The sequence below is a fragment of the Zonotrichia albicollis genome, chromosome Z (genome assembly GCF_047830755.1).
Source record: "Zonotrichia albicollis isolate bZonAlb1 chromosome Z, bZonAlb1.hap1, whole genome shotgun sequence".
Taxonomy (NCBI): Eukaryota; Metazoa; Chordata; class Aves; order Passeriformes; family Passerellidae; genus Zonotrichia; species Zonotrichia albicollis.
Genome location: NC_133860.1, coordinates 78,441,693 through 78,468,295, shown reverse-complemented (window position 1 = coordinate 78,468,295; position 26,603 = coordinate 78,441,693). Strand labels below are relative to the sequence as shown.

Below are 26,603 nucleotides of genomic sequence, written 5' to 3'. Positions count from 1 at the left end.
GCACAGCCCAGCAGGAGTCCCTGCTTTCCATCACTCATCATGGAGCAAACTCTTGGCATAGAGCAGGGAGACTTCCTCTCCCAGACAGAGCAGAAACAGACTCTTGTCTTCACATCTTCCAACCATTTAGAGCTGCTTTAAAAAATGAAAAACAAACCCTCCTTGACTGCTGTTTCTCTATACTAATCAAATCATCTCAGACTCCATCAAAGAAGCCAAAGATGCTTGAAGGGTCTTTGGCATGTACAAAACTGATTTCAGCATTTTCCTTTTCAGCCTTTAGTTTCTCAGCAACTGCCTTAGCAGCACCTTCAAGTGGATCAGCCTCAACTGTTGTCAGCTTGCAGCATCCTAGTTTGCATGCCCTACTTAACTGCTTGAAATTCAGAGGTATTGAGCACCTGGGACTCCGGTGGAATTTGATGAGATCCATGGTTGCTTCCTCACCTCTGAAAAGCGAGGCCCACAGGACTTCTTTTGAAGATGCCAATTGCTATCCTCTGTCCTGCTTCCCATATTACTTCCAAACACGCAGCTATCACTCCCTGTGCTGGCAGGTTTTGAATGTTAAGTGTCCTGGTCGAAGACATAAATTTTAGTCCAACTTTATCTGTTTAAAGGGGACGGGGATTATATTACCTTGCAATTCCCTCTTAACTTTGTTCTATTTGATATCAAATATGAATTATTGACAGAATCACCCCAATCTGTCACATTTGATGAGACACACATATACCATGGAATACATTAAATGGAGAACACAATTTTAGAAGCACATGGAAGAGAAGCTGAGAGAGAATTAATTTCTAATTCAGTGCATGAAACAAACAACAACAACCAAGAACATTATGAAGCTTTGTGACCTAACAGTAGCACAGGAAATGAAAGGTTTTAGTGAAGGCTAAAAGGGCAAACTACAGTCCCTTGTAAAAAAACAGCTGAAAAACAGACACGCACACACAAACACACACATAAAGTTTCAGCTAGCAAATTCGATTTAAGGACTAGATTCCAAGGTTTTTAGTTGTGTTGAATGGTACTGTCCCACCAATGAATGATCCCTTTGAACCACCAAGACTACTTGTGGAACAAGGTACCATTCAGCTCAGGAATGAAGTGAAAGGAATCAGAATCCATCCAGAAGTTAAAAGAAAACAGGAAATTCCATATCTCACAGTAATCAATGTGAAAAAAAGAGTCAGGACTCCCCAGTGCTTCCCACACTGAGATATTCCAGCCATCCCCACACACCAACCTCCACTATCCCACACAATTGTTAACAAAAATCTCCACTGGGGCATATGCACCATTTGCATATGGGTGTTATTTAGTGAATTCAGCAGAAACCAGGGACTCCTGTAGCAGGAATGTAATCCTGGATCCTTTGAGGAGGAGGTTATGATCCACAGCAGAGCCAGCCAAATGTGTGCACAGGAGAGAACCCTGAAGTTTCATCTGAACCAACACCACTGCTGCTCCTTCTTCCCTGCTAACACTGAAAGTTTTTACAAGCACAGTGTGTTGTTCCCTGCTAACTCAGTTGCCTTGTTTGGAAACTTTCTGTCCCTCCTGAAGATAGCTTCTGGCTCTTTCTCTCCATTCCCAGACAGACTTTATTTGAATGAGGAGGAAAAATAACCAAAAAAAAAAAGCACAGTAACCATCCCCGCCCTTCATTCGAATTTCTCAGTTCCCAAAGTTTCAAGTACACTTTATAGAAGGTGGTAACCTTTTAAAGCTAGATTTGCCCTCTCTTCCCATTCACTCAAAAAGACCTGAAAAATCTTTACCTCAGGACTAACTAAATTGCACCCATTAATGAGATCTGTAAGGTACACACATAATCGACTGGTCATTTTGCCCTGTTTTCTGATCAGGATAATGAGCACATCTCCTTTCTATGGCTTTTCTCAACACTCTCCAAATGTGCAATATCACAAATAAAAGGGGTATGAATTTCTGTTACTTGACTGGGCAAGACTAATAAGCATGTGAGGTAAATGTGCAGTGGAAATTACATATCCAATAATAAATGAGGTCAAATAACAAAAGAAACACACTATCAGAAGTGTAAAGTATCTTTATTTATGTCAGAATTTTGACCATTATTGTGTTTGTGCATAGGTAAGTATAATTTCAGGCATACATTATGTTGAAACGAGTATTGATTGCCATTTATCTTCTGGTTGCAATGCTCTTCATTCAAAATTTTCCTCAGACCAAATTGCTTACCAAAAAAAATAATCAGTGGAAACACAAAAATTTGCTCGCCTATTCTTTCTGGAGACACACTGACAGGAGTAACACACAGCAAATCCATTAAAAGACTGGCTTATAAAATATGGATTCATTTATTCCAGGTCCTCAAAACACCTTCAAAAATTCCTGGCTGAGGTAAGGTTAAAGTTTAGAACTGGTGGGTATTGAGCAATTCAAGCTACAAGTTTTCATCTTCTTGTCCCAACCTCCAGAAAAGGAAAACAAACAGCAGCAAGGTGGCCTTGAGATGTTCTTAAAAAGGCAGAAGATCTGCTCCACGTAGAAGAGACCTATTTCAAGGTGAACCTTGGGAATAAGATGAGAAAGGGTCATTTATTCATAGCTCTTTCCAGAGGGTGCCATAAAAGAGGTCTTTAGAGTCAGCTTCAATCAGCTGTGAACAGTAGTTTCCTCCACAAAAAGCCTGGCTCCCACATTTTCACACCACATTGTGCAACTTGAACTTATATTTAATTCATTTTTCCCTTCAGACTTCAGAGTATTTAGCCATCTGTGACATCATTACACCAGCTACCAGATTCCCTTCGCTGCTACCAAGGCTGACAATTCAATAAAGTCTAATTGACGACCTTTTTAAAGGGGCCCAGATTAAGAGTAATTAGCACACAAATGAGTAACACTCAACATTCCGGTGATGTAGTGATTTGATCAAATTCAGCATACCTTAGGGGAGATATCCTGAGCAGCAGTATGAGGAATGATCAGATTTATTGCAAGAAAGACACAAAACAGACATTTTTTATTTATATGCTCACAATTCAGTATTAACTGAAGATTAGTCTCAGAAAAAAAAATAAAAAAAGAAAAGAAGAGGGAGAAAAAAGGAAGGCATTGTGGAAAATCAAGAAGTCCTTTAATTTATGATGAACTAGAAAGTAAAGAAAACATTCACAGAGTTAAGTGTCAAGACACACAAGAGTGACTGAGTAAAAGAGATAGGTTATGGAGAATAGAATATTGATAGAGAAACTCTACACTTAAAGTATTTACCAAGAGTCCCAGGCGTGGGCATCTCTGTGTCTGTGCACACACTGAGACACACATTTGCCTTTTATCATTCCTGATGGGATTGGGTAGCCAGGCAGAAAGTGGGGCTGGTAAGGAGAGCTGCCTACCCTCAAAGAAAGAGAAAGGGAGCACTGAAGAGTTCATGCTGATCTTCAGCCAGAAGTCATAGAGAAGCAAGGAAGACATTCTAGCACACCTTAAACACATGTACTGAGAATATTTAACAAGAAGAGTGGTGGAGTTTTGCTCCACATTGAGTGGGAAGTGTGCAGCACAGCGGTGCTGTTGCATTCCAGTCCCACATTAAGGTCCCTCTGCTCCACATCACCAGGAACGTGACATGATGCTTTCCACCACAGGAACAGCACTGCCAGCATGGTGCAGATCCTTGTCCAAGTGCCTCGGTGGACCTCTAGGATCCTGACTGAGGCAGCACACTGGAAACACATCCTGCCTTTGCCCCTCCACCACTGCAGGGCAGCGGGAGGAGGAGAGGAGCGCTGTGAGCTCCACCAGCTCTCCCACACAGCGCGAGCAGGACCCAGAGCGCTCCAAAGCAGGGAGGCAGCGAGCAGAAGCATCACATAGCAGGGAGCTGCTGGCCCCAAAATAGACGTGCTACCTCAAGTGTTAATACAGGCCTCACTCATCAGAGATCTCAGCATTTCTCCTCGGTGCCAGGAGGCTGCACCACGGTGACACCCCAGCGGGGTGTGGAGGAAGGAGGGTTAAACCTCATCCCACAGAGGAAGGCAGATTCAGAGCCTTGCCTAAGGTGGGAGTGCCAGCCCACTAAGCTGTTGACTCCACATTATGTTGCAGCTTTACAACTCTCATTATTTGGTCCTGTGCTGAAAATTCAGACGCATTATTAATGTAATTTGTTTCAAACAACACCAGCTGGTTGTGATGAAGCTCTCATTAAAATTTATCACCATGATAGTGTATAAATATATACATGTATATATTTATATATGTATCACAGGTGGGCCATACCTCTCCACAAAGTCTGCTGTTACAGATAATTCAGTGGATGTAATTGAATTAAGTAATGCTGGTAAGCAAGCAACAATTTGAGTTTCTACTTATTGGTGTTGTCTTTTTCCCATGCATGACCTTGCAACATCTGCATGCGTGTCCTCTCTTGTTTTTTGTGTTGCAGTAATTTGGCACAGCCAGAATCTGCAGAAGACACCATCTCTCCACGCAGGGATTAAGAACTGAGATCAGAGAGTCACTGGAAATGGGCACAGCCACACTGAGTCCCAGCTGAAGGGTGGCTGTGCTCACCCAGCCCCTCCAAAGTGCTTCCCTCTGGCACAACACAGAGCTCAGCCTGAAGCTCAACCTTTTAGAGACTTCAAAAATGGGCTTAAACCCTCCTGAAGATAAGAACAGATCTTTCCTCTTAACCAGCATCACCCCTACAATTAAAGATGCACAATGTCTACGATGGGTGTCGTCTATGCTGCCTGACCAACTGATTACCTAGAGGTTACTCCTCCCTAGATGAGTTATTCTGTGAATAGAGCATTAATTCTTAAAAAAAAAATGCAAACAAAAAACAAAACAGAAATATGGTCAGGAATTGATCCAGTCCTAGACTGGTTTTTTTTTTCCTGACTGTCATTATACAACTTGTATGGTTGATAATTTTAGTGTGGAACAGGCTGTGGATATGTTTCAGACTGGGAAAAATGTCTTTCAGTGAGATGTCTCAAGCTGGTTGAGATGGAAAACAAGGACAATGTTGTTTCATAGAGGGGAAAAGAGGCATTGACTTTTGGCAGCATTTCAGACAAAAATATTTTTATTTAGGTTTTTTTACCCTTCTATAAAGCTCACTCAGCATTATCTCCATTACTAAGCAATCATGTTTACTGAGATCTGCCAATTTAGTCCTGTCTATATTTAGATCCAGGAAGCTTTATTTTACTTTATGTTTAATAAGACCTTTTGCAAGTGGTAAGAAGAACCCACTTCGTTCCATACTACCACAAATCTTTCATTTGTGGTAGCTAATGAAAGCTCAAAAACTATTGTATTACAGAAAACAGGGGTAAAAGTGGCTCTAAATATGGTTCTATCTTCTCACAGGCAAGATAATGACAGTATTACCAGTGACCTCCCAAAACCTTCTGCTACAAAATTCCCTCTTAAAAGTTATGTGCTGTAGCCCTCACCATAAATGTAAGTAGTGGTGCATCTTCCTATCAGTTCAACCATACTACAAGGGTCACTAACTATGAGTTTATTTTTCTTTACAGAATCAGTGAAGTCTCAAAATAGTCTTTTAGCAGGACTTTAGTAGTGTATAAAATACTGCTGGCACTTTAGTAGATCCTGGGGGGCTCAGTTTTTGACAAACACTCAGTTGCAAATGGTAATATGAGACTTTAAAAACAGGTACAACTAAAGCATGGAGGTTAAAAATGTGAGCCAGAACAAAACAGAGAAAAGGAAGGTTGGTAACACTGTTAACCTTGGCATGGATGCCTACAAGCATGAAGCACAGCATCACATGGATGCACCCTTAGCATCCTTCATGAGCCTGGGTCCAGCTGCCCTGGCTCCCTCTGGATGCTCGGGAACACTCCCTACACAGCCTGGACAAACCCCTCCCAAGGGAAAATAAATATTCCTTTCACAAATACATACATTTCTGCTCCTAAACCTCCACATTTGGTCCCAAATTTGGGAGCAAGTACATTCATCTCACCAACATCTACAAAAACTACAACATCCCTGGTTCCTGCAACTGGAAAGGTTTCATAGAAATACAAAGGAAATCCAAATTTCACAGCCAGGCAAGCACTTCTTCACTGGTGAGCACAGCCTTGTAGCCTTTTAAGAAGGGTTTCACAAATTTATTTTGTGCAGGTATCATCACAAAGCCAAGCACATGGAGGAGAAGAGACATTCTGCTCCTTGAGTGTGGCATCCCCCACAATGCAGAGTGCAAATCCTGCAGTTAAACATGTTAGTTTAGATCAGTCATTTAAAAGTAGCTTTTTCTTCTCATAGTCTTCACACAAAACAACACTTGATGACTAAGATTTCTGGCCTTACAGCCCTAAATGAAGATCCTACTTCTCACTAAGTATTTCAAGGCTATGTTTCGGGATGCACGTGGCTCGCACAGGAAAAAGATGCAGAGGGTTTGCAGCATTCTGTCTATTCAAAATCATGCCAATAAAACATCATAAAAGTACTATCCAGTTTGTCTCATGTCTATCATTAAAAGGGAGAATGCATGTTCATAAAGCTTCATTCTCTGACTGTGTATCTTCATCAAAATTAAAAAGAGGAAAAGAGCAAAGCATTTTTTAGAGCACCTTTCAGCAGATAATATCAAAAATGTTTGGTGTTTTGAGGGTTTTTTAAGTCTCTTGGTCTTGATTTTGTACCAGCAGCCAGCCCAGGAGAATGAACGTGCATGATTTCATGTTTGAATAGAAGACAGCCCTGCCTAGCTTCATAATCTTTCATTTAATTATGGAATCACTAGCAACTCTTCCCTCTGTTTCAAAGCAAAGACAGGTAAAAAGGAGAACAGGGGACTGTGTGATAAGTGTACATAAATCCAAAAAAAGAAGTTTTGCAGTGGAAAAGTGCAAAGGGGAGTCTGGGAGGAAATTTATATCCATGCATTTAATTCTTGCTTATCTTGTTCATGTGAGCTTTTCTCTTGACTGAGGAGTATGAATTACTGTAGAAATGTAAAAGTAGGAGTACCCTCCAGAGGACATCTGTTTCACATCACAGACAGATGTCTGTCTGACCCATTTTCAGGACTTGAAACAAGGATTCCAGAATATCCTCAGAAACCCTGTTCCAGTGCAGTATCATTCCCATAGCCAGAACATCTCTCTATCTGCTTGAGCTTATTCCATCCTTTTATCTTTCTTTTTCTTTTTTACATCATTTTAAACAGGGAAAGCAGGCAAGTTCCCTTTTCTTTACAAGATTTTTAATAATATTTTGCATACTGTAGATGCATTACACTTTTTCCTTAGAAAAAAGCCCATACTCAGTTAATTCAGCTTTTCCTCACAAAAATTGTTTTCTAGGCTTTGTTCTTTCTCCATCTAAAGGAGAATGATTTTCAAAATGTGCCATTACTGTTGGACACAGATGTAATATTCCTGGGTCAGACTTCACCACTCAGAGCAGAACTAGATAATTATTTCCAAGTTATTCACGATATTGCTATTAATTCATACAATCGTGGAATTTACTCTTCACACATCTTCACATTGCTGGATTTCATTTTGCTTGTGCTCTGTGCTAAGCCTCTTTTATGAAAACCGCTCTCAAACTAGTTGTTTCCCATTTAATACTTGTGCATTTGATTTTTCCTTCCCCAAAAGTAATACATTGCACTTGTCTTCCTTTATTGAATTTCATCCTATTGATTTCAGACACTTTCTTCAATTTATCAAGCCCATTTCGTATTCAAATCCTGTTCTGTTTGTAACCCCTCCTCATTCAGTATCATATGCAATTTTTTTAAGTTTTCTACATATTCCATCATCAAAGCTGAAAACATTGAATAATACTGGACCTAAGACAGTCCTCTGTGGTATCTTATTTGATATGTTTTCCCAGTCTGACAACAAACCATTGATAACTGCTTTACTGATAAGCCAAATTTTTCAGTTTTGCACCCATCACATAATAACTTCATCTAAACCATATTTCTCCTGTTTACTTATGAAAATGTCATGTGGATGTGTGTCAAAAGCCTCGCTAAAGTCAAGATCTATCACATCTGCTTCTTCCTCCTTATCCACTGGGCCAGTTACTCTGTCAAAGAAGGAAATGAGATTGCTTTGATGTGATTTGTTCTTGACAAACCCGAGCAGGCTGTTTCTTATCACCTTATTTTCCTCTAGGTGTTTACAAATTGATTGTTCAATAATTTGCTCCTGCATTTTTCTCAGTATCAAAGCCAGGGCTGACTGGCCTGTGATTCCCTGGGTCTTCCCATTTCCCCTTTTCAAAGACAGGTTCTGTGTTTGCCTTTCTCCTGTCCGCCGGGACCTCACTCATCCTCTCAGAGATAATTGCTAATAGCTCAGAGATCACCTCAGCCACTACCTGCAGTACTCCAGGGTGAATTTCATGAGGCCCTGCTGACTTGCATATATCTAACTTATCTGAGTATTCTTTAACCTCTGCACCTTTTCCCTGTATATTTAATGACTTGCTGCCCAGAGTGTGTTTCGCACTTTTAATGCTCAGAGGCGGCAATCCTAACAAGGCAGGTTTAATTTATTTTGGCTGGTGGAGCAGTCACTTTTCACTCCATAATGTCAATAAAGGAGAGTGGCTATATTCACTAAATGGGTAGGAAAGGTGCCCCTAAACCCAAAAACACAGTGTTTGAAAACGTGACTGTTGCTCTGCCTCTGGAGACTAAATCCTCTGTGGACAGGCAAGCCCAATGAGATTTTAACACCTTTTCATGGCCCCAAAGACCCTTGCTCTGGTCAGGTCCAGTTGCAGCAGCTCAGAAAACCGGCAGCTGCTTTTTTTTATGCCATCCAAGTGACATCCAGACATCAGCCATTCCCCCACCTGTTTTTCCCACACCTGGAAGTATTTACAAAACATGACACCCATTTATACAATCAAGCTTTATATAAAAGGCAGCAAGGGCATTCAGCAGGAGATAAAACAAAGATACATTGATCTAGAATTATACTTATTTCCTCAGATAAGGTTTCTTGGAGGTAGATTTAGCTACAGGTTGGTCCTTAGCTATTGTCCTTCTGTTTCAGCAGCTCTGTTCCTGTTTACAAAGTCCTTACCTCTGTCTCTCAAATTCACACTTGACATGCCTGCTGTACTTGCAATTAGGGCAGGAGAAGCCCATTGTTCATGTTTTCCCCTCTGTCTTCTCTGCAGAAGTATTTCTCACTGGGGACCTAAAAGACAAAATATTGATTTTTTTTTTTTTTCCTAAATGGCTTGTTCTTTTTTATTATGTTATCCGGGTGGTTTTAATTTCTTACTGCCTACTTTGATGTAGCAACCTAAAGACAGCCAAAGATGAAGTTCTAACCCTAAGGCCTTGAAACAGAAGAAACAGCATCTTCCCTCTGTCCCTCAGAAACAGAAATAAAATGGCTTAGTTGAAAGAAACCCACAGCAAGGAGGGTGTGAAGAAACCTTTACATTTCCTCACCTGTCGATTAACACGGAGGATGCACCCTGGACGCTGGAATGGCCTTTCTGACAGGCAGGAATCCATCTCCCAGGCTGCAAAATTATTCTCATTTCAGTCCCGTGGTGAACTTCGTGGCAGCCAGCGCTGTGTGTGCCCAAGGGAGCCTCGGGGAAGCCACCAGGAAAAGCCACATGGGCACAGGATCACCACAAGGCTGGCAGCAGCAAAGAAAGGGACTCTGAGCAAACACATTTCACAAGGGCGCAAGCATGTCATCCGTAACTCAAGAGGGGATTCCTTTAAAAATACAATTCTCCCACTGCTTTCATACTCGAGGAAAGCATCACCAAGTTAAAGGCTTGTGAGTGGAAAATATTATATCTCTTGAAAATATTATTTCAAGAGATAAATTCTGGGGAAGAAAAACTCTCAGAGGAGGAAAATAGTGGAAATAAGCAGTGGTGCCATGGTGAGCTCTGTCTGTACCTCAGGCAGCAGTGGAGTGGGTCAGCCTGGACCTCAGGCAGGCTCCAGCCCACCCCACACACAGCCAGGGCTAGCAGGAGCGAACAATCCAGGATGAAAATTCCATGGCCTCTCTGGGCAACCTGGTTCCTGGTTCAGTCCACCATCCAAAGGACCAAATGTGCATTTTTTGCCTCAAAGCAGCATCCCCCTTCCAAGCTGTGTGCCCAGACCCTCTCACCTTGAGCCTCCCAGGAGAGCCCAGCTGCTGGTACTCCTTGCCCACGCATCCTTCTCTACATCCTTCCTGTCCCACCCACAGCACAGGGGTTTGCATTTCCCTTTTTTCAGCTTTCTGAGGTTGCCATCAGTCCACTTCTTCAGCTGTCACCTGCTACAGGTCAGCTACAACTTCTGCACTGGGACCAGCCAGCAATGATCCTGCTGAGACACAGGAATGCAACATGAAAGACCAATACCCCACAAGAGGAAAATACGGTGGAAAAAAGGGGCAGGATCAGAGGGAAAATGCTAATGGATGGTACAGAGACACACCAAAATCTTGTGCATGGCACAACAACATAAAACTGCTAAAATTTCAGTCTTGCCAGTGCCTGGCCTGATACCACCAGAGCTGGTGAAAGTTACAAGAGCATTTGAGAGGAATCTTGGCAGGTAGAAAACAACTGCAATGGCATTAAACTTTTCTCCCATTCCCACAATGATCCAGCCAGGCTAGGACTGGCTTTTCCAAATAAGCATCCATGGAGGAGCACTCTCCAACATGTAATGGTGCTGTAGAGAAAGGTTCATTTTATTACTTTCTGGAGAAGACGTAAGACACGTCTTCTCCAGAAAGTAATAAACCCCCAAAATCTTAAGTGCAACCAAATATCACAGACATAAACCAACAGTAAGCTCCAAAGATGCTTTGGCATGAGGGAAAAAGGGGTGAGGAAGAGCAAAGGAGAACATTCATATCTAAACTGTATTTAAGGTTTCTTTCCATTTACAAGGAGTGAGGCTTGGAAGTCAAGATGCAGACCAGGCAAACTATAACTCCAGCATGACTAAGAATAGTGAAAAATAAAGAAATTATGTTCAACTCCAGCACATATTACTGATAAATAAAATGATTTATGCACTCTAGAAGCAGAGAGAATTGAGAGAAGCTTATTACAAGGCACAAAAAAAAGGAGCACAATTGGACCAAAATATATTCTGCCATAAAAACAGACAAACTGCTTGCTATCATTAGCTACACAAAGAGACTTCCAGTAACAGCTCTGATATAAAAGCACAAGCAATTCACAGCCCTTAAAATCATTCTATCTCCTTTCTGTGACCAGAGAATGCTCAAAGTTTTCTGAAGCACTGGGACTGTAGGTCCTAATGAGGTATCTCTGGCCTTTACTTACAGCACGTGCACCTCCGCCCTCTTCTCTGAAACTCCTAACACACTCTGTGAAGATAAAGTTTGCAGAAAATTTAAAAATATTCAGCAGGCACTCTGTAGCTCTTCTCATTTACCTGCTCTGGTGTGAGATCCATGCAGGTCTTCCCCCTGCTTATGCAGGAGGCTTTTTCATCTAATTCACCAGAACACTGATAAATTCGCATTCATGTGTTGTGCTGAGGCCTCTGGGCTGGCAGAATTTGTGGTTTGCTTAACAACTGCATTTTATTCAGGGAGAAAAACCAAAACCTAGTGAAATTATTCCTACACGTGTTATATTCTCCAAGGTGCATGTCAAGATATAATTTTCAGTATGTTACTTAGTCATGGTCTGGAAACCTGGCCATGAATAGTAGGCAGTATGGACCAGAGGGAAGGCCTTGGTTGCTGTCCACCTCTGAGGGAATGACTGTCTCAGAGAAAACTTAAGATTAGGAACATGCATTTCACATAGAAACTCACATGGGTAATAGGATTACTAATAGTAACCCTTATGAGTAATACAAAAAGTCTGAGCTTATTCCAGACTTTGAATTCAAATAATAAAATATGTCCCAAACAATGGAGGGTCTGGCTGGAGAACCAAACTCATTTCTACCTCCAGCTCCTCTGACACTGACAAGGAGCATGTCTTTCTTTTGTCAGGGGGAAAGCAGGCTTGGGAGGCCAGCTGGTGACATGACCTTTATGAAAATGAGAAGTTAGAAAGAATGGCTGCTTCCTATGTTTATGCAGCAAGGTTGCCCCTTACCAAGGATGTCAGTCAGACACTGGGCTTTTCTCCCTCTCCTCCTTCAGGTTTTTTAGCAACCCTTCAAGCTCATTTCTTTGTTCTATCAACATAGCAGGTGGTCCATGTTGGGCATCCAGTCAAATAAATTTATGAACCATCTGAAAAAGCACACCAGGGCACAAGCAGAGTCTGTGTTGTTTGTTTGGGTTATTTTTAAGGGTATAGACAGTGCTCGGATCCCCAGCTGGTGTAACCCAGCCCTGCTTTACTGGCTTTAACACTACCAGACTGCTTCTGGTCAGGTCCTCACTGCTGCAACCTGGCTGCCAGGGAAACACTGGGAGAAGACCTGACCTACCCATTACTTTGTGTGTGTTAAATGATAACCTCCTCTTTTCCCCTCCAGCAGAAGGAAACGACAGTGCTGCTTTCCCAGGATGCCACCACAAACAAGATGCTGAGGAGACTTCTATAAATGTTCTCTGAATCACAGTGGGACAGGATTTGAAACAGAGAAGAGCAGAAAGCACTGAGATACATCTGTGAGACACAGGCTTTCACCTGTGCACTCAGCTGTTCTGAGGACGTGCAAAGGGCATGCTGTGTTTGCATACACTTTAAACTGGCATGTTTACAAGCTGGCTTGCAAACATTCCTTCTGAGAACTGCAGCTAGCAAAGGGAAATAAAATTAGAAAATAATTAGAACCGATTTTTGATGTTTTTCCCTTCATTCAGTCCCCCTTCTGTTTCTTCATAGATCGTTCATGCTGAGGTGGTAAGTACACACAGAAGCATGGGGATAGAGATACAGACACAGATGATATAGATGCAGATAGATGATAGAGATAAAAATAGATTAGATACAGATGGATGTAGATAATAGACATAGATTTATAGATATAGATAGATACAGATATAGGTATAGCTATAGATATAAGTGATATAGATGTGCATCTTCGTATTCCATTGCATTTTCCACATATGTTCTAACAATAAGACCTGTGTCCTGCTCTGACACCAGCTCAGACAGTTACACCCTGTCTTGCTAACGACCTCCCCAGAGTTTCTGCTGCATGCAGGTTTTCTTTCTTACCTCTATCCTAAACAGTTTCCCTTCCTTTGATGCAAAGCTAGTGGCTACAGCACATCCTTTGAGCACTGTCAACATAAGGTTCAGCTTGTGCCTCCCAGTCCCACTGCACCTTTAAGGAAATTCCTGAGTCAAGTGACTGACCTGTAAAGGCAGACCTCCAAGTTCACATTTGGTTTAGGTGTAAAGCCCCCCATGTTTGCACCTAGAAGAATTAATCCTTGGAGGAAATGAGGGAACATTTGTTACGTGATTTCTTCACCATGTGAGCAGACAACACCCAGTCACATCAGTTCCACACTGTAGAAATCAGATTAGCACCTGAGGATTGTCTTCAGACACCTTTTATATATGATTTATTTCAACTTAGAACTCTGTTTTCTTAGAGGTGGTTTCATCTGCTACCACTGGCTCCCTGGCACAAGTCCATCCTAGCCAGGTCTGCTGTGAGGAAGTCTGTTCAACAGGCTCTGCACAAATTCAATGGCTGATAAATAAAGAAGCAAGTGTTTCTCCACTCTTAGCAATTTCCATGGCTCTGAGGTTCCTGACATGCTGGAGCTGATTGGTCAGTCACATTCCTGCCCTGGCTTAAGGCTTCAAGGAGTGTAACCCCCTTTCATGCAATGTCTTGGAATGATGTCAAGTTTCAATGATTTCACATGAGCTTCAGAAGGTAAATCTCCTTCTTTTTACTTAAACACACACACAGTGTCTGGTGGAGAGCTCTTCTTTGGCAAAGAGAAATGTTTCTGGATTCTACCCTGCAAAGCAATAGAAAGAAAGACTATTCTCCTCACCTCTGATTGCTATCACCAGCTACTGTAATTTACTACCACAGGGCAATGAGAAATACAGGCTTGGAGCACTTGCTTGAATCATGTGGGAAGTCAGGCAACATTGGCCTTGCAATCTGTGATGCTATTCCAAATTGCATTTTAACCCCCACTCCTCTTTGATGACTTATCTTAGAAGAAAATAAAAAAGCAAGCTACAAGTGATGAATGACAAACAACAGATCACCCATCCAAGAGCTCTTTAAAGAAGAATCAGATAAAAAGGTGGAAGTGAGCTGGATAATGTTAGGGTCCTGTTTTCTACCCTGTTGTTTGATGTAGGATGGAGACAAATCTTCAAGCCAAAATGTTAGAGAGAAAGAAAGGTAATATTTTTAATGAACATGGACACCTCTCATGTGAAGGCTCTCTGCACATCATTTGTGGGTTTTCTGCAATATTAATGACTTGATGGCTATAATCAGTGCTCCTGGCTACATTAACAACAAAGAGTAGAGTGAGTATTGTTTAAAACTTCATTTTTTAAGAAAAAACTTTGAAAATACTCTCTTCAAGAATGGGAGAGGGCAAAAAAATCTCAGCTTTAATTTTTCCTTCCTGTTTATTCATACAGCTCCCAAAATAGCTTTAGAAAACTGGTAGACACATACCTCATTATTTACTGGGTATATGGACAGCTCACATGGATTAGAAGAAAAATGTTCTCTCTTGTGTCACAGTTTGATCAAACTGCCTAGCTGCATTTTGGAGATTTTGCCCTTTATTTATTTATTTGCAGTTGGACTCCATCAAAATCATGAGGAAAATAACCAGTGGCCTAATCCAGAGTGGTCACACTGTTCTTGCAAGTTATGGTAAGCCTTGCTTACTAAAATAAAAATCTCAGGGTAATGGGATTTTAAAGCTCCCTCCAAGTATTAGTTCCCTTCCTAAACACCAAGAACCCACTAAATAGCAAAGAAATCCTCTTGAAGGAAAGTCCAGTTTGGTAAGAACTATAATGAATTCAGGCTGAGGAAAGGAAACGCATACTCTTCCTACACACAGAGACAATTTGACAGATAATTATTCCAGTGAGTCAGTTATGAAGTAGACTTCCTCTGATAAGAAACAATTTGCCATCATCCCTTTTTGTTGTTGTTATTCCTTCCTCAGTGTCATGACAGAAACTGCTGGGGGAGGAGGGGGAGGTCCAGCTGTTTAAGCAAGGAGGGAGAGTCTGGTGTTTTTAGATTTACAGGTATTCAGACCACAGAAGTTTTTAAAAGCAAGTTCTGACAACCCTGAAATTATTGGGCTTCCTTCAAAGAGGGGCCACAGGAAATGAGTTTGTCCTCCAACACACTCACTCCCAGTTCTGTTTCCTCAGGGGAACAGCAGGTGACTTCAGTCATTCTGATTGAGGCTCTGTAGCACTTTTCTGCATTTCCACCATTATTGCCACCTGATTTTTTAGTGTCTTACAGGAAGAAGTACAATGCATGAAACCTTAAACACCTTGGGATTAATAAAAGCACTCTGGATATACTGGGAAATGTTACTGTTCCTCCCTGAAACACTGACTTTGTGGTTAACCTGATCAAATATCTTTACACACCAGGCAAAGACTGCTAGATTCACTGGGTGTTGGATTCAGACCAAAGAGACTCAGGTGAAAAATTTCGAACAGCATGCAGTAATTGCTCCTTAAATTGCAATGATTTTGTAAAACCTTCCTCTTACCACAGTCAGTGCAACACTCCAGGCAGGAGAGACAGGAACATATGTGGCTCAAGGTAAGAAGAAAAATTACAGCAGTTACTGCTTTAACCAAACACTTCCCAGTTCTCAGCCACTGGTCTCTCCATGGGATGCAAGGCCTGTATGTCAGGGAATGTTTTGATTGTAGAGAGTTTGATGATGCTAACAAAAAGGTTGATGGTTCATGCACAGAAATCAGGGGGAAGGCCAACAAGACATCACAGTGAGAGACTTCTTGTAGACCACCCAACCAGGAGAAAGAGGCAGCTGGGAGATGTTTGAGTCTCTTGTTCTTGTGGAAAACATCAATTGACCATGGTCTGCTGGAAATACAACAGAGCACAGAGGAAACAGTCTAGGATGTTTCTGAAATGGCAGAGAAGCTCCTGATAGTTGGTGAGCAAGGCGATGAGGGAAAATGGCCACTGGACTGTCTCTTCAGGAAGAGAGAAGGGCTGGTGGGTGATGGGACAGCTGGAGGGCTTGGTGATCATGGAAATGTGATTTTTGATTTCCTGAGAAGTGAGCAGTACAGCCACCTTGGACTTCCAGAGGGCAGACTTTGCCATGGTTAGGGGACTGGCTCAGAAAGCTCCCTGGGAGGGCTTCCTGGAGGACAAAGGAACCCAAGAATACTGGATATTCTTCAAGGTGTAGGAGATTGACCTCATGTGCCATAAGATGAGGCAGTGGGGAAGAATGGCCTGGCTGAACAAAGAGCTGTGTCTGAAATTCAGGAAAAAAAAAGGAGAGCTTACAACCTTTGGATGAAGAATCAGCCAGATTGAGGAGGACAACAAGGGTGAGGTTATGCAGGAAGAAAATTAGAAGGTCCAAACCTAGCTGGAACTTAATCTGGCTGCTGACAATGTATTTATTTTTATAAATTAATCAACAACAGAAGGAGAGCTAAGGAGAACCTCCAGCCTTTCGTCCAGGAATTACAGGCCTGTCACATGCCCTCAGTGCCAGGGAGGCCATGGAGCAGGTTACCTTAAGTGCCACCAGCAGCAGGGACAGGACAGCCAGGGCATCAGGCCCGGCCAGCCAGGGTTTAGGAGATGCTGCCTGACCAAGCTGGTCTCCTCCTGTGCCAAGGTGAGCTGCTCAGGGACAGGCTGTGGATGTGTCTGCCTGGGCTTCACAGAGCCTTTGACACCTTCTCCCACAGCATCTCCTGGAGGAACTGGCTGCCCATGGACGGGGCCCTGTGCCCAGGGGAGGAACGGGCTGAAGGCAGGGCCGGGAGCAGTGGGACATGGAGGGACACCCGGCTGGGCTGGCACCAGGGGGGCTCCCATGGGATCAGGGCTGGGCCAGGCCTGTTTGACATCCTCACCAAAGGGGGCATCCAGGGCCCCTCAGGCAGCTCCTGACAGCACCAGGCTGGGTGGGATGTGGATGTGCTGGAGGGCAGGAGGGCTCTGCAGAGGGCTCTGGCCAGCCCGGATCCATGGGCTGAGGGACAGCCAGGGGCAGTGCTGGGTCCTTCCCTGGGCTCACAACGGCCCCATGGAGCTCCAGGCTGGGGGAAAGGGTTGGGACAGGCCCGGGGGTGCTGTGGCAGCAGCCGGCCACAGCCCAGGGGTGCCCGGGGCCCAGAGGCCGATGGCCCCGGGGCTGTGCCGGCCGGGGGGCGGCAGCAGGAGCGGGGCAGGGCCCGTCCCTGGGCCGGCCCTGCTGAGGCCGCACCTCAAATCCTGGGGCCTGCTCTGGGCTCTTCACACAACTTGAAAAACCAGCAAGTCCAGAGAAGGAAATGAAGCTGAGGAAGGGTCTGGAGCCCCAGGAGAGGCTGAGGGAGCTGGGAAGGGGCTCAGCCTGGAGCAAAGGAGGCTCAGGGGGCCCTTGTGGCTCTGCACAGCTCCTGACAGGAGAGGACAGCCGGGGATGAGGCGGTGTCAGGCTCTGCTTCCAAGTAATGAGGGACAGGATGAGAAGAAACAGCCTCAAGTTGTACCAGGGGAGGTTTAGTTTGAATACCAGGAAAAATTTATTCACCGAAAGGGTTGTCAAGCACTGGAACACGCTGCCCGGGGAAGTATTTGAATCACTGTCCCTTGAGGCATTTAAAAGACAAGTAGAAGTGGCACTAAGAGACAAGGTTTAGTGGTGGGCTTGGCAGTGCTGGGTTAATGGTTGGACTCAATGATCTTAAATTACTGAATTCCAGCTCAAATTGCTTTATCATTGTATTCTGTGATTCTAAGCACTGAATCAGTGAAGATGAGCATCATGTTAGGAATGCAAAGCACTTAATAAAATAAAGGCTAGCATATCTGAAATACAAAAAACACTAACATTTGATTACCTGGGAAGACACTCCAGGGAAAAAATCATGACCACTGAAAATAATTTTCAAATTATACACAGTACGATGTAAGCATTCAAAACTAGAAGCAAGCAGTGTAAAATGGATTTTTCCAAAAGAGCATCCAATGGTGAATTTAGGAATAATTTGCAATGGGGTCTGACTGCCCTTTGCTTTGAGTGTGCTACAGCTGTTTAAACCCAAGAAAAACAGGTCAAAGCTCTCATCAGATGAAGCAGGGTTGGCTCTTTTTCTGCTTTCCATTGTTGCAAATTAAGATGCAAGATATTACAAATAATTGCAGACAAGAGGGAGAAAGGCCTCCAGTTCTGTTCCCTTCACACTGCAGCCAAACAAAAGGCTCATGGGAAAGAACAAAAATTGTTTAAAGGTCTGTAGTAAACACTGAACAGAAAATTGAAGTCTGATGAGACTTTTTGTACGTTTACTCCATGTGGTCACTTGAGACTGATTTGAGCACTGCCGACAGCAAGACCTGCAGCTTTTACAGCAAGGCTACTCTCTTGCCAGGTAAGTCCTTCAAATTGCTGCATGGCTCCTCCTGAGTCAACAGCAAGAGCCAGAGATTATGATCAGTGAAGAGAAGTACACAAATAATCACAGGCATTATTCGGAGAATTGGACATTTAGACCTTGAGCTGAAGGCCCACCAAACTCACCTGGAGATTTCCCATTCTTTCCAGTGGGCTCTGGGTCTGACACTAATCCAGTGAATTTTAGGATTTCCTCTGCCCAGATATGCACTTAGCAGATCCCTTTTTTAAATTCATCACAGAGGAGCAGATGAAAATCACCTTTCAAACTGTGATGTTGATGACAGAGGAATAGAATGTGTGTCCTGAAATAATTTAAATATTGTCATCCCTCACTGTTATTTATTTTAAGAGCATTTTTCCAGACTTAATATTAAAACTTGCAAAATGTAAGAGAGCAAGGAGGAAGGAAGCTTTTCCAGCTATTGCCTGTTTAACCCATCATCACAGAGGTTGGTGGCCTCTGCTGGAAAGCCTCAGTGGAGCCAAGCCTTACCTCAGGGTCTTTCTGCTCCTTCTGGCAGGAGAGAAGAGAGAGAAATCACTTCATGGTCAGAGAGAGGTGGTCCATATGAGTTTTATAACCTTCATCCTCAGGCAGGAGCAAGACAAAGGGACCCTAAAACATCCTCTTGATGAAGAATAATTTTCTCCTTGTTTCATGCAGGTACAACCTGCTGCATGCCCGCTCTGCTCTCTCCACACATGTTCACCCATTTTCTCTTTGGCATGCTTCAATACTGCAATGCATATATGGAGCAGGGATTTATCCTTCTCCTTCTGGCTTGATACCACTGGAGAGACCTGGAATTTCCAGGCAATGCTGTCTCAGTCTAACTCACTGAGTGAGGAATTTCAGCTCAGACACATGACAGAATATGACTAACGTGAGGCATAGAGTGAGCAGGCTCTGTCAACAAAACACAAACAGCCACAAAAAATACACTCTGATATGTGTGTGTTTGTTTCAGAGAATACCTGCTGTGACTGCATGCTGCTATTTTTTCCATTTACTAGCCCAGAAGAGATAATTACAAGGCAAAATGAAAAAAAACCAAAACAAACAAAACAACTAAAATTAAACTTTCCACAAGATGACAATATTTCAATGCTTTAGCAAGCACTTCAAAGATGTTTTCCAGTGTTGGTGTTCCAGGTACCCTTCCAGCCCTGTGAAAGCCAGCAGAATCCCATTCATTAATTTCCATGAACTCAATTTAGGCCCCATGTGTGTCAGTAATCAACATTATCTCTAATCCCATCCTCTGTGTGTTTACTTGCATGCTCAAAAAGAGAAGTCAAACAGGTGAAAACGGCAGCAATGTCACATTTTCCCACCCAGCTCTGCAAGCAGGATCCAGTGGGCATGAATTTGTGTGGGATGAAGGAACAGAAGCACCTGCAGGAAGGGGTGGCTCAGTGCTCATGAGGCTCCCAGCAAGCTGGGTGCTGCCACCACCCCCCAAAAGTGTCACACAGGGGGTATAGCCAGCACTGCCACTCCCAGTGTGTGACAGCATTGGCACCAAGGATGCCAATTAAACAGAGGCCTCCATTTGGAGACATGCAGGGAGGGATAACCCGATGAAACTGAACCAGAGGGGAGCGTCAGGATCCAAAAAAACACCAAGCAATGCGGTAGGACAAACCAGAAGGCAATAAAAAGCATTGCCTCCAATGCACACACTAATTTATACCCATGTATAACCAGGTCAGTGCTAGGGGGTGACAGCAGCCATTGTGTTATTGGTACATTTGGGACAGTGCTTCCCACTGCAGCCAAACCAGCTTGTCCAGGGGATGTCTATCAATTTAATCCTGCCTAGGATCCAGCCAGAGCTGTCATTTCCCACCTGTGCTAAATAACTGCTTGTGTATATTCATGAACACTGGTCTTATTACTAAGAATATACCTAATGTGTGTTGCACTGTAACGGGAGACAACTTACAACAGGCCTATTAAAGGAAATCTCAGAGATCACAGAATTGACACATTCTGTTTAAAGGCAGCCACACTTACACTTGATTGCATAACTAGAGACAAGTTTGTTATGTTCCTCATCTTTCATGAATACTCATATTTACTAGTTTAAAACGCGAGATAAAAGCCAGACAAGCTTTGGCAAAGGGGGACAATATCAAAATGATAAACTGGGCATATTTATAGGTGTAAACAGATCTAGAAAAGGAAACCTTAGATATAATAATCACTCAATGATGTGGGGCAAACACTGAGATTTGAAAGCAAGAAATATCCAACAACTTGTAACATCAAAACCAGCAATTGCAGGTCTTAGCAGGCAAATAAAATATGAGCAACAAATAAGCATGCATAAGAAGGGAACAACCACATTAAATACTTTGATCATTGCTACAGAATGAGTGTTTTACAACAAGACAATGCGTAATTGATTGTGTAATTATTCGTAAATGCTGATTATTTTGAGACTAAGTATAGTTTCTCTAGCTCATACCAAGGATGCCATGCTGCATTGCAGCTGAAATTGTAATTTTGGAAAAGTGAGGCAAGGTGTCAGGAAGCATGCAGAAGGAGTACTGAATTGTTAGCAGTGAATTAAAGCCACAGGTTTGGGTGACATAATACATCCAGAATTTAAAAACAGCGAAACAAAAACATAATAATAATAATAAAAATTCTTTAATTTTTTTAAAGAACCACACACAAAAAAAAAAAAAAAAACAAAAACAAAAACCAGAAAAAACAGAAAAAAAACCAAACAGAAAAACCAACCAAGCAAACACACTAAAAACATTGAAAGCCAGAGAAGCATCCTTGCATGTTTCCACATCAAGGCTGTGTTTAGGAGAAATGGCTTATGAACTCAAAAGTGAATTATATAAGGCAGTTATGTGGTTTTTGTTTAAAAAAAAAAAAAAGGAGCAGACAAAGAGACATAATAAAAAAGGAACACAGACTGGAGCATGTTAACATCAGCAGTAGAGACAGCCTGGGAAACTATTTTAAGAGATCAAGAGGAAAAATATTTAGAAAAGTATGAGCTGACTAAGAACAGGCGATGTGAATATCTAGAAATGGAGATCAAGTCTCCCCTGTTGGAATTCACTAGGAATGATGCCTCTCAGGTCCAACAGCATTGCACATTTGGAACAGCAGGAAGGTCTGCTACCATCTCCAGAGAAACTCCTACACACCCCTGGACCTCTTTATAGCTTTTTTGTGTCCTGCACAGAACCCACGATTTCACAGCTCCTGCAGGAAAGAAATCATGCAGTGAGGAGCTTGATTCTGTGGCTAGAAAATCCCTTCTGAATTAAACCCAGAAAGCAAGAGGAATCTGCTTCAGAATGCCTTAATGCTCTTTGATGCACAGCCAAAGATCATTCTCCTCTTCATATTTCCAGCACATTTAGCCGTAGCCTGTTCAGTTCTGCATTTTTCACATAAGTGGCCATTGTCAGTGCAGGAGGAGCTGTGAATATTCCTGTTTAGTCTGGGGTAGCATGACTGCAGGAGAAGCACATCTAGTGCAGGGAGGAGAGTATATGTGTCATTTGCTGGCCAGCAGACATCCAAGGAGCTGATAGCTAAGAAGGCCACCCCAATCCTTCTCAGACGAGGGTGAGCCATTAAAATCAATGCAGCTCTGTTTATTTCAGCTCTGTCATGCTTGGTTAGGGAGCAAAGACATGGCAAGAGAGTGGCACAAATAGACTGAATAGTGAGCATGCATGAGCTGACACCAGCTAGGGATCTCATCTGGTGATGAGACCAGGGAAATGCTGCCTGGGACATTTATGAGCCGAGGATGCAAGACAGTTTGGAGACCACTGCAAGATGTTATTTTTGATCACTTTCTTCTGCTGAAATAGATGGCAGTCAACATGATAGCACTGGAGCAGATGCCAATGTCCACAGCCAGAAGCTATTAAAAAATTATGAATAAAGCAACTCAGAAAAGTGTGACATTTTGCTGAGCAGGAACCTGGCAAGGAGAAATATTTCTCTTCTCCATTATGGGAACAGTGAGAGGGAAATGTCACCAAAGTCTAGATACTGCTGCTCAGTAAATCCCATCTTCTTCTCACATGTGGGTCAGCAGTGGTGTCATCAGGATAGGGAAGGCAGCATAGGAGGAATGGCATGACTGGAATCAGCCACTCTGGCTAATAAGTGGTGCAGCAAACTGTGCCAGTTGCTTCTTGGAGCCTGTGCACAGAGAAACCAGGCCCAGTATTCCATTTGGGCTCTTGGTTTCTCCAGAACTTGTCATTTTAGGAGAAAACATAAGATTGCACCCAGGAACTTCCAAACATTCTTTCAAACACCCTGTAACACTCAGTAGATGCAGCATTGCTGCAGAAAACATTAAGCCGGTCACTACTTTCTAACCCTCTGCCCCATGGTTCCTCTTATCTCCACTTTCCTCAGATGGTCAGCCCTGACCTTTTCATCACCCGAGCCACTGACAGCCCTTCTCACATCCCTCCAAACAAATGCATCAAAATCCCAGCAGCTGGGGCACGTTTACATTTGACAGGAGCCCTGGCAGGCCACCGGAGTCAAGCTGGAATGGTGCACACTTCATGGGGATGAAAAGGATTAGGAAGCAGGGCCTGATGCTGGTGTAAGCCCCCTGTGCACAGAAAAGGCTGGGGGAGGAGAGGTGATGATCTTGTGGAGAATGAGGACAGGTGGGGTCTGTATACCAGTGCTGCCATCTCAGATGCCTGTGGAGAAGAAACAATAAATACTAGATAAAGTGCTCTAAGGGTTAAGAACTTCAAGGGGATAGCCTGCACAGTCTCAAAGAAGAGATAATAAAGAGTGTGTAACACTAGATCCAGCCTCTATGTAAAGATAATCTACTCGATGGAGGCTTAATCCTAGCAAGAGCTGTGTAAAGTCTGGGAAAAAAGGGGGTAGAGTGTGAACCCTGAATAGTCTAATTGATCCCAAAAGTAGAGTTCCTTTTTATATGTAAATATCCCATCTCCCTTCAACCTCTTGATCATCCAGGCTCTAATCAAGGAGCTCCTAAAAAGACATCTGCTGTCAGGAGGAGAACCCATTCCCTTGTACAAAGCTCTTCTCTCTCACCTAAGGTTTCAAGCTGTGAGTTCTTTCATGTCATTTTAGTCTCAGAAGCTCATGGACATCCTCTGGTGAGGATTGCACCTCTGGTGCAGGTGATTGTGGCATGGCACAGACACGAGGCTCTCTGCCCATCACTCTGTGGCCATGCTGGGCACAGTGGCTCCAGAGCTGAAGCAGAAGAGCACCAGAGAACTCATGGTATTGCTTCTGGAAGTTTGTGAGTTTCGAGCACTTTCTTCTGCCTAAAGAGAGACAAGTCTGTGGCAGAAGCTCTTTTAAATGAAGACAGCACACCCTTGCTTCTACAGAAGCCATCTGTGTTGTATGACCAAGAAAAATTACTTGAGATCCAAAGAGACAGGCTTCTTGAGCGTAATGCATTTTCCTGTCCTCACAGCTTTGGTGTTTTGGTGAATGCAAGAAGAGGCACAAAAGGCTGCTTTGGAGCAGCCCATGCAGACTTCCTCTTGGGCAATCCCTCTCCAAGGAGTGATGAACCACCAGGAGCACCCTGGCTCCAAACACCACCATCATCACCAGAGGAGCAGCAAGGTCACAGTTCATGGTGATGATGAGGCCTCTCCATCCAGGCCCCACTCCCCAGTTAAAAAATATGGTCAGATTTGTCACAGGATGTGCAGGTAGCCTCAAAACACCTGGAATTTCCTGCTTCTGCTGCCTCTTGTCTCAGAGAGGGAAGGGAATACCATTCCCTGCCTAACACTAATGTCACAGATACTGATGGGAATGGGTTAGGAATGCTGTGGTCCCTTCAAGTAAGCTCCCCTTCTGGGAGACTTGAGCCTTGGACTTGCTGGCAGCCACAGAGCCCTGCTCCTCCTGAGAAGAGGGGAGGTGTGAAGACAGCTCTTCACCATCAGGGTGCCAAGAAGGGCAGTGGGAAAGGGACGGGATGAGAGGAGTTCCTCACCACAGGGGAAGCATTTCAGTGGTTTCCTCTCTTCCTTTTTTGCTTCTGCTCACTTGTCAGCTGGTTTTGTTTTCTTCATTATGCTGGGGAAATTAGAAGCTCCAGAGAACTATCTGGATGCCAGAGTAGGAGCCAGTCCCCTTCTTCACTCACTGTCTGCATAGCAGAAGGCAACAGAAATCAGCAGAGTTAAATACACCACAGTCTGATCTGAGGCGCACTGATGATCACTGACATTAATTAGGCTTCTGCCTTGCTTCCTTCCAACAGCTAAAATGGCAAAGCAGAGGGAAACTGTCTGGAAATAGATGATTTTACCCATCCTGTGGAAACAGATCAGCAAAACAGCAAAAGCAGCAGATATGATTGGCCAAATGGTCTGCGCTTGTTCTGCAGAGGTCTCACAACATATCCCTCTCACTCTGCATTCTAGATGTTTGTGTTTTTCTACAAATTGCATTGTTACTGTATATTTCCTTGTCTGAAAAATTTCCTTCCGTCAGACGAAAATAAAATCAATGCTCTAGCTGATGCTCGGAATGATGTGGCCCCAACACACAAACACACACATCTGTTGTCAGAACTCTTCTGCCTTTCTTTTCCTTTCTTTTAATACGAGTCTGGAATCCACTGAGTGTTCTTCAAGTCTAAGCTCCAAACATTTCAAACAGCACAAAAGGTATGACAAGATGAAAGAAAATGTCCACAAATAGACAGCGAGACAACTAGTTAGCAGCTGTCTGCTTTTCTTCAGAGTTTTGTGTGTGTGTGTGTGTGTGTGTGTTTTTTGTTGAGTTTGGTTTTTTGTGGGTTTTTTTTTCCCCCTGCAGGGGGAAAAAACCCCAACTTTATTTTTCAATCTTGAAGGAACTGACTGCAGATTCTTTTGTTCTGGCAAGATTCCAGCCCTGTTTAGCACTGGAAGTGGGGGAGGAGGTGAACTTATGATGCCATGTGTAACCTTGAACCTGAGAAATGTCTAACATAGTATGTAGTATGTGTACAGTCGCAGCAGTTTAAATGGCATTGATCATTTTCAACTTTTGTATTGCACTGATCATAACTTAATGATGTTTTGGTGTTCTATCAAGTCAGGGTATTTATGCAGAAAAAGGAACCAAAAAGAGCAGGTTTTGATTAAAAATGTGTATGGGCTTTTGGGACCTGGTTTAAATATTTCAGATCTTGAGCAAGCATGGAGCCTGCAGTTGAAGTTATTTATCTTCTCCCCAGACAAATCTGGCTGGGGGGAGGGGTGGCAGTTCTCAAATGCTTGATTTTAATTACTGTTGTTGTTTGCAAGTATTTTTCTTCTGTCATTTCTGTTCTCCTTCTCCCCCCAAACAGATGATCAGCAGACAACATGGACTCCCGTCTAACTTGCAGATTTAATTTGGAAACCTGAGCATCCAACGCAAATATGAAACACAAGCTGCAGTTGGATTCTCCTCCAAATCTTTGCCTGTCACTTGCTCGGAGAATTCAGTCGCTCCCTTTGTGAGGCTTAGTGTAAGGCTGGAAAACTTTCCCTGCTCACCTCCTTCTGGGTCTCTTTGTGTGTCCATAAATGAATGTGTGTGTATGTGTGTGTGTGTGCACAGGAGTCAGCATGCCAGACGGCATTCCACAGCAGAAGGCAATTTCTCCTTCCCCCCTTTATTTGCACATTTAGCATGAGTTGCATTCCTCCAGCACCTGATGAAAGAATGAAGTGATATTGTCAAAGGCTGGGCTACAGGAGATGTGTGGAAGAAACCTCCCTTGTCTGGATGGATCACACATAACCAGACAGAGCAGAGTTTCCATCCCACTGAAACAAATTTGTATGGCAACACTTAACTCTGCAGCTCTTTCCATTAGCAGCTTCCAAGACATTTTCCTTTTTTTTCCCTTTCCTAACCAGTCTCCTCCCTGCACTTTCAGATCCTAAATTCTTCAAGACAGAGCATTTATTACCCTGTTTGTACAGCACCTGCTATGTTGGTTT

At 43.2% G+C, this 26,603-nt stretch overlaps 1 long non-coding RNA gene across 1 annotated transcript in view; it reads right to left on the bottom strand.

The window, feature by feature from the left end:
* Positions 1-2,108: 2,108 nt before the first annotated feature.
* The window catches only part of LOC113459803 (uncharacterized), a 58,775-nt gene continuing 34,280 nt past the window's right edge, over positions 2,109-26,603 (bottom strand). Inside the window, exons 5-8 of the long non-coding RNA XR_003381352.2 lie at positions 10,167-10,369; positions 9,479-9,674; positions 9,102-9,218; positions 2,109-2,565 (exon numbers count right to left, since the gene is read on the bottom strand). This is a non-coding gene — a long non-coding RNA (uncharacterized LOC113459803). The remainder of the gene's footprint in view (positions 2,566-9,101; positions 9,219-9,478; positions 9,675-10,166; positions 10,370-26,603) is intronic.